Raw genomic sequence first — 17,367 nt, 5'->3', positions numbered from 1 at the left:
CCATGAAGCATGCATATGCTAAAAGCAGTCTAATAGCCTCTAACCTAGCAACAGGAGCAAAAGTTTCATCAAAATCTATTCCTTCCTCCTGATTATATCCTTTGGCCACTAGCCTAGCTTTGTTTCTTATTACTATTCCATCTTCATCTAGTTTATTTCTATACACCCACTTGGTGCCTATAATTGAAACATTAGGGGGTCTTTTCATTAGAGTCCAAACTTCATTTCTTTCGAATTGGTTTAATTCCTCTTGCATAGCATTCATCCAATTATCATCTTTTTCAGCTTCTTCTAGTGATTTAGGCTCTATTTGCGAAATGAAAGCAAGATAATTACTAGTGTTTCTTAAGGAGGATCTAGTTCTTATACCTTGTGAAGGATCACCAAGGATTAGATCCTTTGGATGACCATGTGCATACCTCCATTCTTTAGGAAGATCTTGATTTCTTGATAGAGGTTGGTCTTCTTCATCTCGCTGATTTGTATCTTCTTTGATCTCATCCTCATGTTGTTTGTCTTGAGTGGAGAGTTCCTTCATTTGGTCTTCAAGTATACCTACATCACCATCTTCTTCTTTTCTAGAAGAATCTCCATTAGTTTCATCAAAAACAACATGAATGGATTCTTCAACAACGAGAGTTCTCTTGTTGAAGACCCTGTATGCTCTACTAGATGAGGAATAACCTAAGAAGATCCCCTCATCTGATTTAGCACTAAATTTACTTAGATTGTCCTTTCCATTGTTCAAAATAAAGCATCGACAACCGAAAACATGAAAATAACTTATATTAGGTTTCTTACTTTTTATCAACTCATAAGGTGTTTTCTTTAAGATGGATCTAACTAAAGCACGATTTAAGATATAACATGAAGTATTTATTGCTTCAGCCCAAAAATACTTTGGTAGATCTGATTCGCACAACATGGTACGAGCCATATCTGCTAGTGTGCGATTCTTCCTTTCTACCACCCCATTTTGTTGGGGTGTCCTAGGTGCCGAGAAGTTGTGATTGATACCATTTTCTTCACAAAATTTTTCAAAATACTGATTTTCAAACTCGGTACCATGATCACTCCTAATTGCTTTTAGTTTAAGATTGAGTTCATTTGAAACTCTATTATGAAACTTGATAAAAGCGGGAAAGGACTCATCTTTGTGTGCAAGAAATGAAACCCATGTAAAACGTGAAAAATCATCAACAATTACAAGACCAAATTTCTTACCCCCTAGACTAGCAGTTCTAGTGGGTCCAAACAAATCCATGTGAATTAGTTCTAAGGGTTTTGATGTTGAAACTATGTTCTTAGACTTGAAAGAACTTCTTGTTTGTTTCCCTAATTGACATGCAGCACAAATTTTATTCTTTTCAAAGTCTATTTTTGGTAGTCCTTTGACTAGATCCTTTGTAATTAATTTTGAGATTAAATCCATGCTAGCATGTCCTAACCTACGATGCCATAACCAACTAGTCTCATTGACTTTGGGATTCATGGCTACAAGACATTGGCCATCCTTCATGGTGAGATCATCAAGATCTACCATGTAAACATTTCCATGCCTATGTCCTGTGAGTATGATCTCATTGTCAAATGGACTACTAATTATGCATAGTGATGATTCAAATGATACTTTAAAGCCCTTGTCACAAAATTGACTTATACTTAACAAATTATGTTTTAGTCCATTAACTAACAATACATTGTCAATAAATGAGGAGGGTGATATGGAGATTTTACCAACACCAATAATTCGGCCTTTAGCATTGTCTCCAAATGTGACTACTCCTCCTTCTTTTGATTCCAAGGTGACGAAGAGACTCTTGTCACCGATCATATGCCTTGAGCAACCACTATCAAGATACCACATTCTCTTTTTATTTCCGGCTGCAAGGCATACCTGCAAAATGATCATGTGAAGCTCTTAGGTACCCAAGTTTTCTTGGGTCCTTCGTGGTTAGTGTAGTTGGTTCCCTTAGGCACCCATACTTTAGTTATGTTTTTAGCTTTTACAAATGTACTCTTGTTAGTTTGGATTTTTCTTTGAATACAAGAGTAGGCTTTATGTCCATTCTTTCCACAAAGAAAGCATGTTGGTTTTTCAGTTTTTACGTCTTTTGCTTTTACAAAGAAATTCTTTAGATATTTTTGTTGCTTATTAGTTTTATATCCTAATCCGGCTTTATTGAAAACAGCTCTTTGATTTGAAAGAATAAGATTTAATTTTTCAGAGCTTTGTGTGAATTTTTCAACAATTGGTTTGTACTTATGTACCTCATTCTTAAGATTCAAATTTTCTTTAACTAGTTCTTCCATATCTTTTTTAAGAGATTCAACATTTTGAGCAAGTGAGGTATTATTGTCGAGTAGGGATTTTACTTTTAGACTTAATTCCTTAATTAGTGTTTTTGCCTTTTCATTTTCAATGCTTAATTTTGAATTTTTGATTTCTAGGTTAGTAGTGTTAATATTTTTAACGCTCTCCTTTTCAATTAATAGGTTTTCAATATTTTCCTTTAGTTTTTGATTGGAGGCTTTTAATTCTTTATTCTTAGCTCCTAACATACTACAATCACCCATAAGTTCTTGAAAAGCTTCATATAATTCTTCTAAAGTAAAATTTATAGTTGGGTTTTGACATACCTCGTCGTCTTCGAACGCCATGAAGCACAAGTTGGCGGTCTCTTCCTTCTCTTCCTCGGAGGATGATGTGTCACTATCATCGCATGTTGCCTTCAATGCCTTCTTCTTCTCCTTTCCAAAATACTTCTTTTGTTGAGGGCATTTGGAACGAACGTGTCCCGGTCTCTTGCAATCATAGCATATGATTGGATCTCTTTCTTTTTCCTTTTCTTTTTCCCAATCATTTCTCCCTCCAAATTTCTTTCTTGGGAAAGGTTTCTTTCTTCTCATGAATTTCTTAAACTTCCTTACTATCAAACCCAAGTCCTCATCTTGGCTTTCTTCTTCACTCTCACTACTCTCTTCTTCACACACACTTGAGGTAGCCTTGAGTGCGATTGTCCTTTTCTTCGGCAACTCTTCTTCATGTTGCTTCATTGTGAGCTCATGCGTCATCAATGAGCCCAGTAGTTGTTCTTATCCCAAAGTGTTGAGGTCTTTGGCTTCTACGATCGCCGTGACCTTTGCTTCCCATGCTTTCGGCAAAGACCTGAGAATTTTACTCACAAGTTCTGGGTTAGTATAAGATTTACCCAAACTCTTTAGACCATTAATTATATCGGTAAAGCGAGTAAACATGCATGTGATGGTTTCATTGGGTTCCATCTTAAACAACTCATACTTGTGAACTAGAATGTTCACTTTAGACTCTTTGACTTGATTTGTACCCTCGTGGGTAACTTCAAGCCTATCCCATATTTCCTTAGCGGAAGTACATGTGGAGACTCTATTGAACTCATTTACATCTAGAGAACAAAATAATGAGTTCATGGCTCTAGAATTAAGTTGAGCCATCCTATCATCATTCTCATCCCAATCCTCCTCAGGTTTGGGAACTCGAATGCCATTAACTATGTGTGATGGTTCTTGTGGTCCCTTGACTATAACCCTCCACAAGGCATAGTCTTGTGCTTGAATGAAGATTCTCATTCTAGTCTTCCAATAGGTATAATTTGTCCCATTGAAGAGTGGAGGTCTATTGGTTGCTTGCCCCTCGGCAGGAACATTATTAAAGGGTGTTGCCATCTAGATCTTTGGCTAAGACGGTTAGGTCTTTCAAGAAATACACAGAGCACCCGCTCTGATACCACTTGTTGCCCAGAGATGGTCACCCAAGAGGGGGGTGAATTGGGTGTTTTAAAAACTTTTGACTAATTAAAAATAAAACACACGAATATATGCACTAAAGTAAAGAAGGAGGAATGAGAAAGGTCAATCGCAAACACAAGGTTTTATAGTGGTTCGGAGCTTCCACTGCTCCTACATCCACTCCCCAAATCACCTTTGGGAATTTCCACTATAATCCACGATTACAGTACGGTAGTTTTGCGAGTTCACTACCCAACTCGTTGTTTTACACCGGGCTCACAACAAACCCTAAAACCCCCAATTTCACTTAGGCTTGGGACGCCTTTTCCTTGTTCCAAGTCCCTTGACTGGAACAAGCACCACAACGAAAGAATTTACAAAAGAAAGGAAAAGCTCTAAAAAGCAAATATTGCAATTATGAACAATAGAACCCGAAAGAATCCTTTTGCCGTTGGAAGCGTGGGAGATATTGATTCTTCCGATGTGGAGCGCGTAGGATTGAGTGTGAGCTTTGAATCCCAAGCGCACGAGAGTGGTTGAGCTTGAAATCACTTGGGAAGCTTGAAAATACTTGATTTCTTCACTTGAATGCACTCACTCCCTTGAACTTTTCTTTCTTACTTCTCTCTTGAATGATCTAGCTTTGGGTTGGTGAAGAGTTGTTGAGAAGCACTTAAGAGGTCCCTTTTATAGCCCAAAAAGCAAATATAGCCGTTAGAGACAAAGTAAAAAGGATTTGAAATTCAAACCAAACCTGAAAAGCTGTCAGTCGCGTCCCAGGCGCTCCGGGGACGTCTCTGCTTCAACGAGAGACGTCTCGGCTACAAGATTTTACTTTTTACGTTGTCTGGGGTCGACTCGGCACTTTAAGGGGACGTCTCGGCTTGTTTGCACTTTTTGAATGGGGACGACTCCGCTGCTTTGGGGACGACTCCGCTTCTTTATCTCCGAAAAACATATCCTCTGGAATTTCCTGAGAGAGTCGACTCCGCTCCTTCAGGGGACGTCTCGGCTTGTTTGCACTTTATGCATGGGGACGACTCCGCTGTCTCAGGGTCGACTCCGCTTCCTTATCACCGAAAAAACCATTCTCTGGAAAACCCTGAGAGAGCCGTCTCCGCTATCTTGGGGACGACTCGGAAAGTCTCCTTTTTACTTGCGGGAACGACTCCGCGTACAGTGGGGACGTCTCGCGCATATCTCTTGAAAATTGCCTTTCTGCCGCCACTGAGAGAGTCGACTCTGCTACTGAGAGAGTCGACTCCGCTAGCGCGGGGACGACTCGGCAGGTGCCGGGTGAAGGGAAAATATCCCGCAAAATCCGATAAAATCGGATGCCAGGTCAGAAAATCAGTTTTAAAATTTTATCTATTTATTTATAACAGGTATAAATAAATAACATAACTATATTATGTTTACCATACCTCGATCCCGCAGCGGAAGATGGTCAAGGTACTCAGGAACAGAATCTGGTACAGGGCCAAGTGCTGGATCAGATACTGGATCAGATGCTAGATCTGGTACTGGATCGAAAACTGGATCTGGAACTGGATCTGGTGCCGGATCTGGTACTGATGGATCTGGTGCAATGCAAGGCCCGGATGTACGGACCCTCTACTTCACACGCACGCCAAGAAATGCAGGAAGGTAGGATGATGTCTGTATAGTGCAAAAACCCTTTTGCAAATAAGCCCCTGGAAGAAAAGAATTTCAAAAAATTCTTTCTTCCCCTTTTTTTTTTTTTTTTTCTTTCTTCCCGTTTCCTTTTCCTCTTTCTTCCCGTTTCCTTTTCCTCTCTTTTCAAGCTACTCAAAAGATCACGAATCTCCCCTCTCCCCAGATCAAATCTCTAGCCAAGAATGAAGAGAACCCCAGCCTATTTATAGGCAAAGAAAAGGCTGAACCAGGGAAGAGAAAACGGCAAAAGGGAAGAGTGAACGCCAAACGTTTCACGATTTTATTGAATTTTTTGAACCGTTTGATTTCAATTAAATCAGTCCTATGTTAAAGAGGTTTCAAAACCGAAGAGACATGTCTCTTCGGATCTTCAAATGGTAGCCAAAAGAGGGAAGATCAAGCGCCCTATGATGTGTTCGGAAGAAGAAGGAAAAAGCGGTCCACGGGAGATGATATGCAGAGAAATCGGTCCATGGACCGAGGAAGAAACCAGAACAACCCGTGTCATTAAATTTGAGGGGCAAAAACGTAAATTTTCAGACTTGACTTAAATGGGTTAATTCAAATGGGCTGAATCAAATGGGTTTGGGTCCATCATTGGTTCTAAACCAAATTGAAGACCAATTTGAAAGATTTTGGATCCGGAAAAATTCCACATGAATCTGATTCATGTGAACTCCAATTAGTTCAATTTTCGGATCAATCCAAGTCACACTTGGACTAGAATAAATATGGAATAAATTCTAATAAAATCATCATGAAACCCAATTACATTCATTTGAATCCAATTCAAAAACAAACTCAACAAATGAGTCCAAATCAATTTCAATTACATTAATTGAAACTTGATTAAGCCAGAATACAGACATAATTAAATACACATCCATGAAATTCAGTATGTACCTCATGTTCAGTGCTAGCTGAACATAGACAAAATCAAATCTCAAATGATCCACAATTTAATTCTCAATTAAATTGGATCAAGTCCTTCCTACTTAACTTGACTTATGTGCGTGACTCCGATAGGTTCGAACACTAAGCCGGTAGTACATGGACTACTCCATACACTAATCGAGGTGACCATCTAGCAATGATACCCGACGTCCGGATAGGTCGAATATGCAAAGCAACATTCAAGAACCTAGACGTATGGTTGTTGCATAATTCATCCCTATGACCTTCGATGCTCAAGATGACCTCAGAGAGGACTGTCGACCTCTGGGTCCGGTCATCCATAGTGTATTTCAAATAATCAAATCAAGTGACCTATCACTTGGTTTACCCTGGCCAAGGTTTTACTGAATTGAAATACAGTGAGACATCAACTCCTAAAATCTGGAGCGGTCAATCCCATCTTGACTCATACACAGACTTCGCGAGTACTTGACTGCACCCAGCATCCTTTCGATCCCTGAATTAGAAATTCAGGTCATCCAGTGCCTAAGTACAGTGAGTTGCTTGCAAGTCACCGTGACAGTCTCAGGTCTAAGGGGTACTTATGCCCATACGTTTTACGAGCTAACTCCCGACAGTGGAGTGCTACGCAGGTGAGTCACTATTCAGTGACGATGTACTCCTACATCTCACCTGTATGCCATACAGTGTCTCCACACTCCTTGGTTTAAGAGGACAACCAACTAAATGGCACACAACGACCTATACTTGACATAGCTATCGTCCAATTGACAGCTCGTCATTTGGTCGCGAACTGGTTTAAGGACTAAATGATAAAACCTCTTTTATCCACCAAATTAGTCCTAAGGACTTCATCACAATATACAGGAGTTCAATTTGAAGATGCAACACTTGTGATAAATAGAAAATTGCCAGAATAAACTTTTATTCATTTTAATAAAACATATACATAATTCAATTTCTTACAATTAAAAAATTGGCTTTGGGACACAATTTCCAACAACTCCCACTTGAACTAAAGCCAATTTGTACAGTATCTAATACCCATCTTCGATTTGTGATAATCGAACTCCTTTACAGAAAGGGCTTTAGTGAATGGGTCAGCTAGGTTCTCCTTTCCATCGATCTTTTGAAGATTGACGTCACCTCGTTCCACGATCTCTCGTACAAGGTGGTAGCGACGCAGAATGTGCTTGGTTCTATGGTGGGACTTTGGCTCCTTTGCTTGTGCAATGGCTCCAGTATTGTCACAATACAAAAGAACTGGACCATTGACTGAGGGAGCAACACCAAGTTGATTTACAAACTTCTTGATCCAAACAGCTTCCTTTGCCGCATCTGATGCAGCAACATACTCTGCTTCGCATACGGAATCGGCTACTGAATGCTGCTTGGAACTTTTCCAGCAGACTGCTCCTCCATTCAGGGTAAACACAAATCCTGACATACTCTTACTGTCATCATGGTCTGACTGAAAACTAGAGTCTGTAAATCCCACAAGTTTTAAGTCAGATTCTCCATAGATTAACCATTGGTCCTTAGTATTTCTTAAATACTTAAGGATGGTTTTCACCACCTTCCAATGGTTCTCACCCGGATCAGACTGATACCTACTTGCTACTGCTAGTGAGTAAGCAACATCCGGTCTTGTACATGTCATGGCGTACATAATAGAACCTACTGCAGAAGCATATGGGATTCTACTCATACGCTCTCTCTCTTCGGAAGTTGTCGGACAATCTTTCTTAGAGAGAGAAATTCCTTGGCCTATCGGAAGATAGCCCTTCTTGGAATTCTCCATGTTGAACCGCTTCAACATAGTGTCGATGTACGTGGATTGGGATAATCCAAGCAACCTCTTAGATCTATCTCTATAGATTTTCATCCCTAGGATGTAGGATGCTTCTCCCAGATCCTTCATGGAGAACTGTGATGACAGCCAGAGTTTCACATTTTGTAATGCTGGAATGTCATTCCCAATTAAGAGAATGTCATCCACATATAAGACAAGGAATGTGATCACTGAACCATTAGCCCACTTGTAAACACAAGGTTCTTCTTCGTTCTTAACGAAGCCATACGTTTTGATAGTTTTATCGAAACGTATGTTCCAACTTCGAGAAGCTTGCTTAAGTCCATAAATGGACTTTTGTAGCTTGCATACTTTGGACTCGTCTGTGGATATGAAACCCTCAGGTTGTATCATATACACCTCTTCTTCTAGCTCTCCATTTAGAAAAGCTGTTTTCACATCCATTTGCCAGATTTCATAATCCATATATGCTGCTATAGCTAGCATGATCCGAATAGATTTTAGCATTGCCACAGGGGAAAAAGTCTCGTCATAATCGATACCATAACGTTGACGATACCCCTTGGCAACCAGACGGGCTTTATAGGTCTCCACCTTTCCGTCTGCGCCTCTCTTTCTTTTGAAGATCCATTTGCACCCTATGGGTTTTATCCCTTTGGGTGGATCAACTAGTGTCCATACACTATTGATTTCCATGGACTCCATTTCGGATTTCATGGCATTAAGCCACAACTCAGAGTCAGACCTCTGCATAGCATCCATATAGGTGATCGGATCCTCATTGTTCTCATCGAGCTCAATAGGATCCGCGTCATGGACCAAGAAACCGTAGTATCTATCCACTTGACGCGGCACTCTACCGGATCGCCTTAATGGTGCTTCTACATTGGGCTCCGGGTTTGATCTAATCAAAACCGATTCTGTGGGTTCAGTAGATTGTGTTAAATCTTCCACCTGCTGAACTTCACTAAGTTCAACCTTAGAGGCAACAATTCCTTCACCAAGGAATTCCTTTTCCAAAAATGTTGCCTTAAGTCCTACGAACACCTTTTGTTCATTAGGAAGGTAAAAGTAATAACCCCTAGTTTGCTTGGGGTACCCTACAAAATAACACTTATCGGACCTAGGACCAAGTTTGTCAGTTTGAGAACGTTTAACATAAGCCGGACATCCCCAAACCCTAAGGTATGAAAGTGTCGGCTTACGCCCAGTCCATATCTCATATGGAGTCTTCTCAACAGACTTACTTGGAACCTTATTTAGTATTATACACGCAGATTCTAAAGCATAACCCCAAAAAGATAGAGGCAGACTAGTAAACCCCATCATGGATCGAACCATGTCTAACAGAGTTCGATTCCTCCTTTCGGATACACCATTATGCTGAGGTGTTCCTGGAGGGGTCCATTGTGAGAGAATCCCATTCTCCTCTAGATAAGTCAAGAAATCACCGGAAAGGTATTCTCCTCCTCGGTCTGACCGAAGGATCTTAATACTCTTTCCAGTCTGTTTTTCTACTTCATTACGAAATCGTTTGAACATTTCAAATGATTCCGACTTATGCTTCATCAGATAGACATACCCATACCTGGATAGGTCATCTGTGAAGGTTATGAAGTAGGCATAATCACCTTTGGCACTTACGTTCATAGGTCCACATACATCAGTATGTATGAGGCCAAGAACATCACTGGCTCGTTCACCCTTTCCAGAAAAAGGTGACTTGGTCATTTTACCCAGAAGACAGGATTCACAAGTTGGCAATGATTCACAATCATTGATTTCTAAAATGCCTTGTTGGGCTAACCTGTTTATCCTGTTTTTATTTATATGACCAAGCCGGCAATGCCATAAATAGGTTTCATTGACTTTATCTAATTTAGGGTGTTTATTAGATGTGTACATTACATTCACAGGCAATGATAGAGTATAAATGCCATATTTCATTTGTCCACTGAAAATTTTAGTATCATTCAAAATGATATCACAAAATCTTTCATTTATATAAAAGGTATAACCATTCTTGGCCAAAAAGCCTACAGAGATGACATTCATCAAGAATGCTGGACAAAAGTGACAATCATCTAACATAACTACTCCAGACTCAAAAAACAACTCAATGACTCCTAAAGCTAGGACTGGAACAGATCTTCCATCACCAACATTTAGGAATCGATCGCCGTTCTTGAATCTTCTACTTACTTGAAGTCCCTGCAAAGAATTGCAAATATTAATTGGACTTCCGGTATCCAATACCCAGGTAGTAGAATCATAAACAGAAAAATTACAAGGTGTTATCATATAATTACCTTGTGCAGCAACTGTTTGCTGCATTTTCTTCTTTGGCCTGTTTGGATCAAGGGACGCTAAATAAGCCGGACAGTTTCGCTTCCAGTGACCCTGCTTCTTGCAGAAGAAGCATTCTGCCTTACTCTGATCAGATTTCCGCTTCATAGTCTGTTTGGGCTTAGAGACCCCAGCACGAGCTTTCTGCACCTTCTTCTTCTTTCCTTTCTTAAAGGAAGAAAGTCCTGCAGAAGTCCCACCTACCACATTCACCGACTCCTTTTTGAGTTGGTGATCCTTCTCATAGGTCTGCAGTAATCCTAGCAAACCATGATAGGATACTTCAGGTTTAGTCATTCTATAATGACTAAGGAAGGTCAGGTAGGACTTAGGAAGTGAATTCAAAATGGCATCCTTGCCCAATTGCTCATGCAAAGGAAAGCCAAGTTTACTTAGGCGATCAATTTGTTCGACCATGTACAATACATGATCGGTGACCGATGCCCCTTCCCTCATGCGGGCATTGAATATAGCGCAGGAGGTCTTATGTCGTTCAACATCATCAGGTGTACCGAAAGACTCCTTCAACATTTGAAGGATTTCCACTGGCTGCGCTTCCTCGAATTTACGACTAAACTCGTCATTCATCGAGGCCCTCATGATGCAACGCACTGTAGTGCGATCGTTGAGCCACTTCTGATAAGCGTCTCTGATTGCACGTGGTGCATTGGCTGCAGGTTCCTCAGGTGCAGGATCCGATATCACATACAGGATCCGCTCATGCTCCAATACTATTTTCATCTTTCGATACCAGCTATCGAAGTTAGGTCCATTAAGCTTATCATTGTCTAATAGTGTTCGGAGGGACAATGAGTTAGCCATATCTGAAAAATAAAGGAAAAACCCAACTAATCAGTATATGATTTATTTAATCCTAAAGACTTGGACTTTAGTCTAAAGTTTTCTCCCACTATTTTAATCGAATTAATAGCCTCTACCTTTAATTCGAGGAATTACTTTAATTCCTTAGCGGGTACTAGAATCCACATGGACTGTATACAGGCCCGAGGAAAGCTCGGCCAACCCATATGCATCTAAGGGTAGGTACATTACCAATTATTTCTCTAAATAATTTCTAGTATTTTATTTTGCCCCAGGTGGTAATCAGTAGGCGGAGGCCTCCACTGAAAATCCTGGTCAGATCCAACCATTAATGAACTAACTCGATGACACTACCTAATGTATGATCAGGCCCGAGGAAAGCTCGGCCAACCTAATCACAATCAGATAGCTCAAAGAGCTATCATATAATGAAGGATAATTCCAATATTCAGATGAACACCAGACGGAAGCGTCCTGCATGTCCAACTGGAATACTGGACCAATTATCATCCATTTTAATGGGAGGCTATGACCTAGTTATCTATATAACTATATCATTTTAAGGACCTAATAATTTAGAGGATTTTAGAGAGACTGATAATTCTATATCCTCCCACTGACTGCACTGAGTCATATAGAGGACATAGAATTTCATTGGTCTATGGACATCTAAATCAGTCATACTGATTTCCTTATTGACATGGGTGAGTACCAAGTCTCAAGATATCTAAATCAAAGCTTGAACGACCACATTGGCCAGGTAAGAGAGATCACGGGAGGGTTCCGCCATTAACCGTCTTTCCTAGACACCAACAGAGTTGGCCAGGAAAGAGGTAGCCCCAATTAAAAACCATGATCAAATGCCGACTTACCTTAGACACCAATTGGTTTATCAAGTTGATTTAGGTTATCCTTGGGAACTCGGGCTCGACCACTAAGCCACAATCAGATCCAATTGAAATGTTTGGATATGATAAACTACAACTATTGAGTTTGATCATTTTATAAACCTTGATTTAGTCTAGTTCAACTATTGATTAGATTAAATCATGTTTCTTAAGTTAGTCCATTTCAATTTGATTTCATGATTAGGTCTAACCTAGTCAACTAATCTGATTGTGCTAACCCATCCCCAAATCCCATGTTCAAATTTAAATTTTAATTCGAATTTCAAATTTTGAATTTTAAATCTTTATTTGAAATTCAAATTTTAAATTTTAAATTCAACATTTAATTCTTTATTAAATGTATTATGATCATGGATTCAAGGTGTCAATTTATTCCAAATATAAACAATTTATATTTAAACTTTATGGTCATAATAAATTTAAAACTGAAATTTCATAAACATCAATTATGCATAATTTCACAAAAATAAACTATTTATTTTATGATACAAATTAATCTCAATTTTGTGCTAGGACAACCTTTTCACTATAAGGGGTTAACCTTATAGCAGGACAACCTTATAATTCAGCACAAGATTGATATTTTATCAATAAATCTAGATCTAATCTAAATTTAAAAATTAAATCATGCACAATTCTAGATATTATAGGCCAATTCCATCGGCCAACCTGGCTCTGATACCAGTTGAAGGGAAAATATCCCGCAAAATCCGATAAAATCGGATGCCAGGTCAGAAAATCAGTTTTAAAATTTTATCTATTTATTTATAACAGGTATAAATAAATAACATAACTATATTATGTTTACCATACCTCGATCCTGCAGCGGAAGATGGTCAAGGTACTCAGGAACAGAATCTGGTACAGGGCCAAGTGCTGGATCAGATACTGGATCAGATGCTAGATCTGGTACTGGATCGGAAACTGGATCTGGAACTGGATCTGGTGCCGGATCTGGTACTGATGGATCTGGTGCAATGCAAGGCCCGGATGTACGGACCCTCTACTTCACACGCACGTCAAGAAATGCAGGAAGGTAGGATGATGTCTGTATAGTGCAAAAACCCTTTTGCAAATAAGCCCCTGGAAGAAAAGAATTTCAAAAAATTCTTTCTTCCCCTTTTTTTTTTTTTTCTTTCTTCCCGTTTCCTTTTCCTCTCTTTTCAAGCTACTCAAAAGATCACGAATCTCCCCTCTCCCCAGATCAAATCTCTAGCCAAGAATGAAGAGAACCCCAGCCTATTTATAGGCAAAGAAAAGGCTGAACCAGGGAAGAGAAAACGGCAAAAGGGAAGAGTGAACGCCAAACGTTTCACGATTTTATTGAATTTTTTGAACCGTTTGATTTCAATTAAATCAGTCCTATGTTAAAGAGGTTTCAAAACCGAAGAGACACGTCTCTTCGGATCTTCAAATGGTAGCCAAAAGAGGGAAGATCAAGCGCCCTATGATGTGTTCGGAAGAAGAAGGAAAAAGCGGTCCACGGGAGATGATATGCAGAGAAATCGGTCCATGGACCGAGGAAGAAACCAGAACAACCCGTGTCATTAAATTTGAGGGGCAAAAACGTAAATTTTCAGACTTGACTTAAATGGGTTAATTCAAATGGGCTGAATCAAATGGGTTTGGGTCCATCATTGGTTCTAAACCAAATTGAAGACCAATTTGAAAGATTTTGGATCCGGAAAAATTCCACATGAATCTGATTCATGTGAACTCTAATTAGTTCAATTTTCGGATCAATCCAAGTCACACTTGGACTAGAATAAATATGGAATAAATTCTAATAAAATCATCATGAAACCCAATTACATTCATTTGAATCCAATTCAAAAACAAACTCAACAAATGAGTCCAAATCAATTTCAATTACATTAATTGAAACTTGATTAAGCCAGAATACAGACATAATTAAATACACATCCATGAAATTCAGTATGTACCTCATGTTCAGTGCTAGCTGAACATAGACAAAATCAAATCTCAAATGATCCACAATTTAATTCTCAATTAAATTGGATCAAGTCCTTCCTACTTAACTTGACTTATGTGCGTGACTCCGATAGGTTCAAACACTAAGCCGGTAGTACATGGACTACTCCATACACTAATCGAGGTGACCATCTAGCAATGATACCCGACGTCCGGATAGGTCGAATATGCAAAGCAACATTCAAGAACCTAGACGTATGGTTGTTGCATAATTCATCCCTATGACCTTCGATGCTCAAGATGACCTCAGAGAGGACTGTCGACCTCTGGGTCCGGTCATCCATAGTGTATTTCAAATAATCAAATCAAGTGACCTATCACTTGGTTTACCCTGGCCAAGGTTTTACTGAATTGAAATACAGTGAGACATCAACTCCTAAAATCTGGAGCGGTCAATCCCATCTTGACTCATACACAGACTTCGCGAGTACTTGACTGCACCCAGCATCCTTCCGATCCCTGAATTAGAAATTCAGGTCATCCAGTGCCTAAGTACAGTGAGTTGCTTGCAAGTCACCGTGACAGTCTCAGGTCTAAGGGGTACTATGCCCATACGTTTTACGAGCTAACTCCCGACAGTGGAGTGCTACGCAGGTGAGTCACTATTTAGTGACGATGTACTCCTACATCTCACCTGTATGCCATACAGTGTCTCCACACTCCTTGGTTTAAGAGGACAACCAACTAAATGGCACACAACGACCTATACTTGACATAGCTATCGTCCAATTGACAGCTCGTCATTTGGTCGCGAACTGGTTTAAGGACTAAATGATAAAACCTCTTTTATCCACCAAATTAGTCCTAAGGACTTCATCACAATACACAGGAGTTCAATTTGAAGATGCAACACTTGTGATAAATAGAAAATTGCCAGAATAAACTTTTATTCATTTTAATAAAACATATACATAATTCAATTTCTTACAATTAAAAAATTGGCTTTGGGACACAATTCCCAACACCGGGGACGTCTCCAAGTGTCCCAGTTCTTCCTGTTTGTGCCAGAGATGTCTCTGAAACTATCCGGAGACGTCTCGGCTGTCCTTGATCTGTTTTCTTTAACTCAAAATATTCTTCAATAAATTCATAAAAATTATGGGAACTTGCCTAGACATTTCTTAACAATATTCTCAATTAATCACATAAATTCCTCAATTAAATTGTTAAGATAAATGGAATTATACTCTAGTGTTTTGTATTCATCAAAATCCATTAGGGGGTCAACATTAATTATAATCTTGCACTGATTTCATCCTTAAGGTGTGTTTCCAAGTGACTAAAAATTTGAATTGATTCTTCTTATATATTTTCATTTACTTTGTCTTTCATTTTTACTTTCTTATGCTCTATACTCTATTTGCTCCCTATCCGGTGGAGTTGGAAGGGGCACGAGGTACTACCACTAGCCTCCCTCTTGTGCCGTCCCTAATATACCCTACACCGAATAGTTGGGTCAAATAGTGCCGGGTACTACCACTAGCCTCCCCATTGGCACCATCCCTATGATGAGCAATATAGAAAATTTAAAAAGTTCACTTCAAACTCTTCCTGTTTAAGTGTAATTAATTACGGATTTTATCCCTTCCAAATGTGCCGAATATATTATGCTTGTTTTGCTTTTTCTTAAGATTGGAGTATTTGCCTTTGCTTAGATTTTACATCTCTTGAATAATATCCATTTTCTTTTCTTTATCTCTCTCTCTTCTTGTTATTCTCAAGTAATTTACATGATAGAGCAGAATAAAGAAATAATCTTATGTATCATATAGATGTATATCATGCAAACAACTTTTTCATTGTGCTCAAGGATTCATAATTTCTCACAAGTTATTTTAAATCAAAATTTTAAGCATTTACTTGTGTATTTCATGGTTATGATATAGGCAAAGAAATATTTTAGTTTGAGCAAACCATGAAACAATTTCTAAAAGCATAAGTCAATTAATGCATATATAGACATGATATCTAGAAATTAATATTTAAAGATTTTAATCATGCCACAATAAGATTTAAGTTATTGACTTTGCTTAGCTAATTTATGAGAGAGGTATCTAACATTACCGATTCATTCTGCATTCTTCAAGTCAAATACCTACTAGATTTCTTATGTATGACCTTTTGGCTGAAGAAGGTCCTCTCTCTTGTTTGCATGTGAATGTTTATTGTATCTTACATGGAGATATCCTTCAAGTTGAAATCTTTCATTTTCTTGCTCAAGGTTCCGCATTATTAACAAAATTCTTTTCTTTCTTGAAGGAGAGTCATTAGTTTCTTCAAGATACAAAACATTCATATAGCATATTTCTTAACTAGGTGACTCAATCATAAGATATGACAACAATTGAATGTTGAGTCATTTTACTCAAGAGATTGCCTAAATATAAGCAAACACATGTCACTTGAACTTGAGAGATAGTTTCATTAACCAAGAAGGTTCAAGGACAAGCATGTGAAGCAATAGAAAGATCTATCAAGGTCAAATCAATTTTTTATTTTCAGAATCAATTTAGCTTAGATTCTATTTGCTTAAGATAATTATCAATAAGACATGTTAGCTAAGTTTTAATCAATTTATCTTAAACAGTTGTTTCTATCAAAATTCTGATTATAAAATATGATTCATTAAAGTTAGATTGAAGTCTTGCACAAGGTCACATAATGAGCATACAATCTGGTCTACTAGCTGCATGATAAAATAATTATTCTATCATGCTTCAATACAGCTTTAAAACAATAGATCTACTTTGCTCATCCTTTTCAAATTCTACAAGATGGGGTCATAGACATACCTTCTTTATGCCAATCTTCTATAAGAGTTTTCTTGTGGACTAACTTTGGTCAATGAAGATTTCCTTTCTTGTTTGTCTTAATTTGGAGTTTGAGAAAGAAAATGTTAATTCATTCATTATACATATTTCAAACTCACTTTGCATGAGCTTAGTAAAATCTCCATATAAATTTTCATCAGTAGAACAAGAATGATGCCATCAATGTGTGCTTTGAGCAAGCAAGATATCACAGATTCATCTTTTTAATGTATAGATTTATCATTATTACTTTTTATCAAAAAGTTACTCAAGCTTTTATATATCATGCTTTTGATGCTTGTTCCAAATCACATAT

The sequence above is a fragment of the Phoenix dactylifera genome, chromosome 10 (genome assembly GCF_051530095.1).
Source record: "Phoenix dactylifera cultivar Ajwa chromosome 10, Ajwa_hap1_PhDact_Kaust_v1.1, whole genome shotgun sequence".
Classification (NCBI taxonomy): Eukaryota; Viridiplantae; Streptophyta; class Magnoliopsida; order Arecales; family Arecaceae; genus Phoenix; species Phoenix dactylifera.
The sequence above is the reverse complement of the archived record's forward strand: the minus strand, read 5'-3'. Positions refer to the sequence as shown.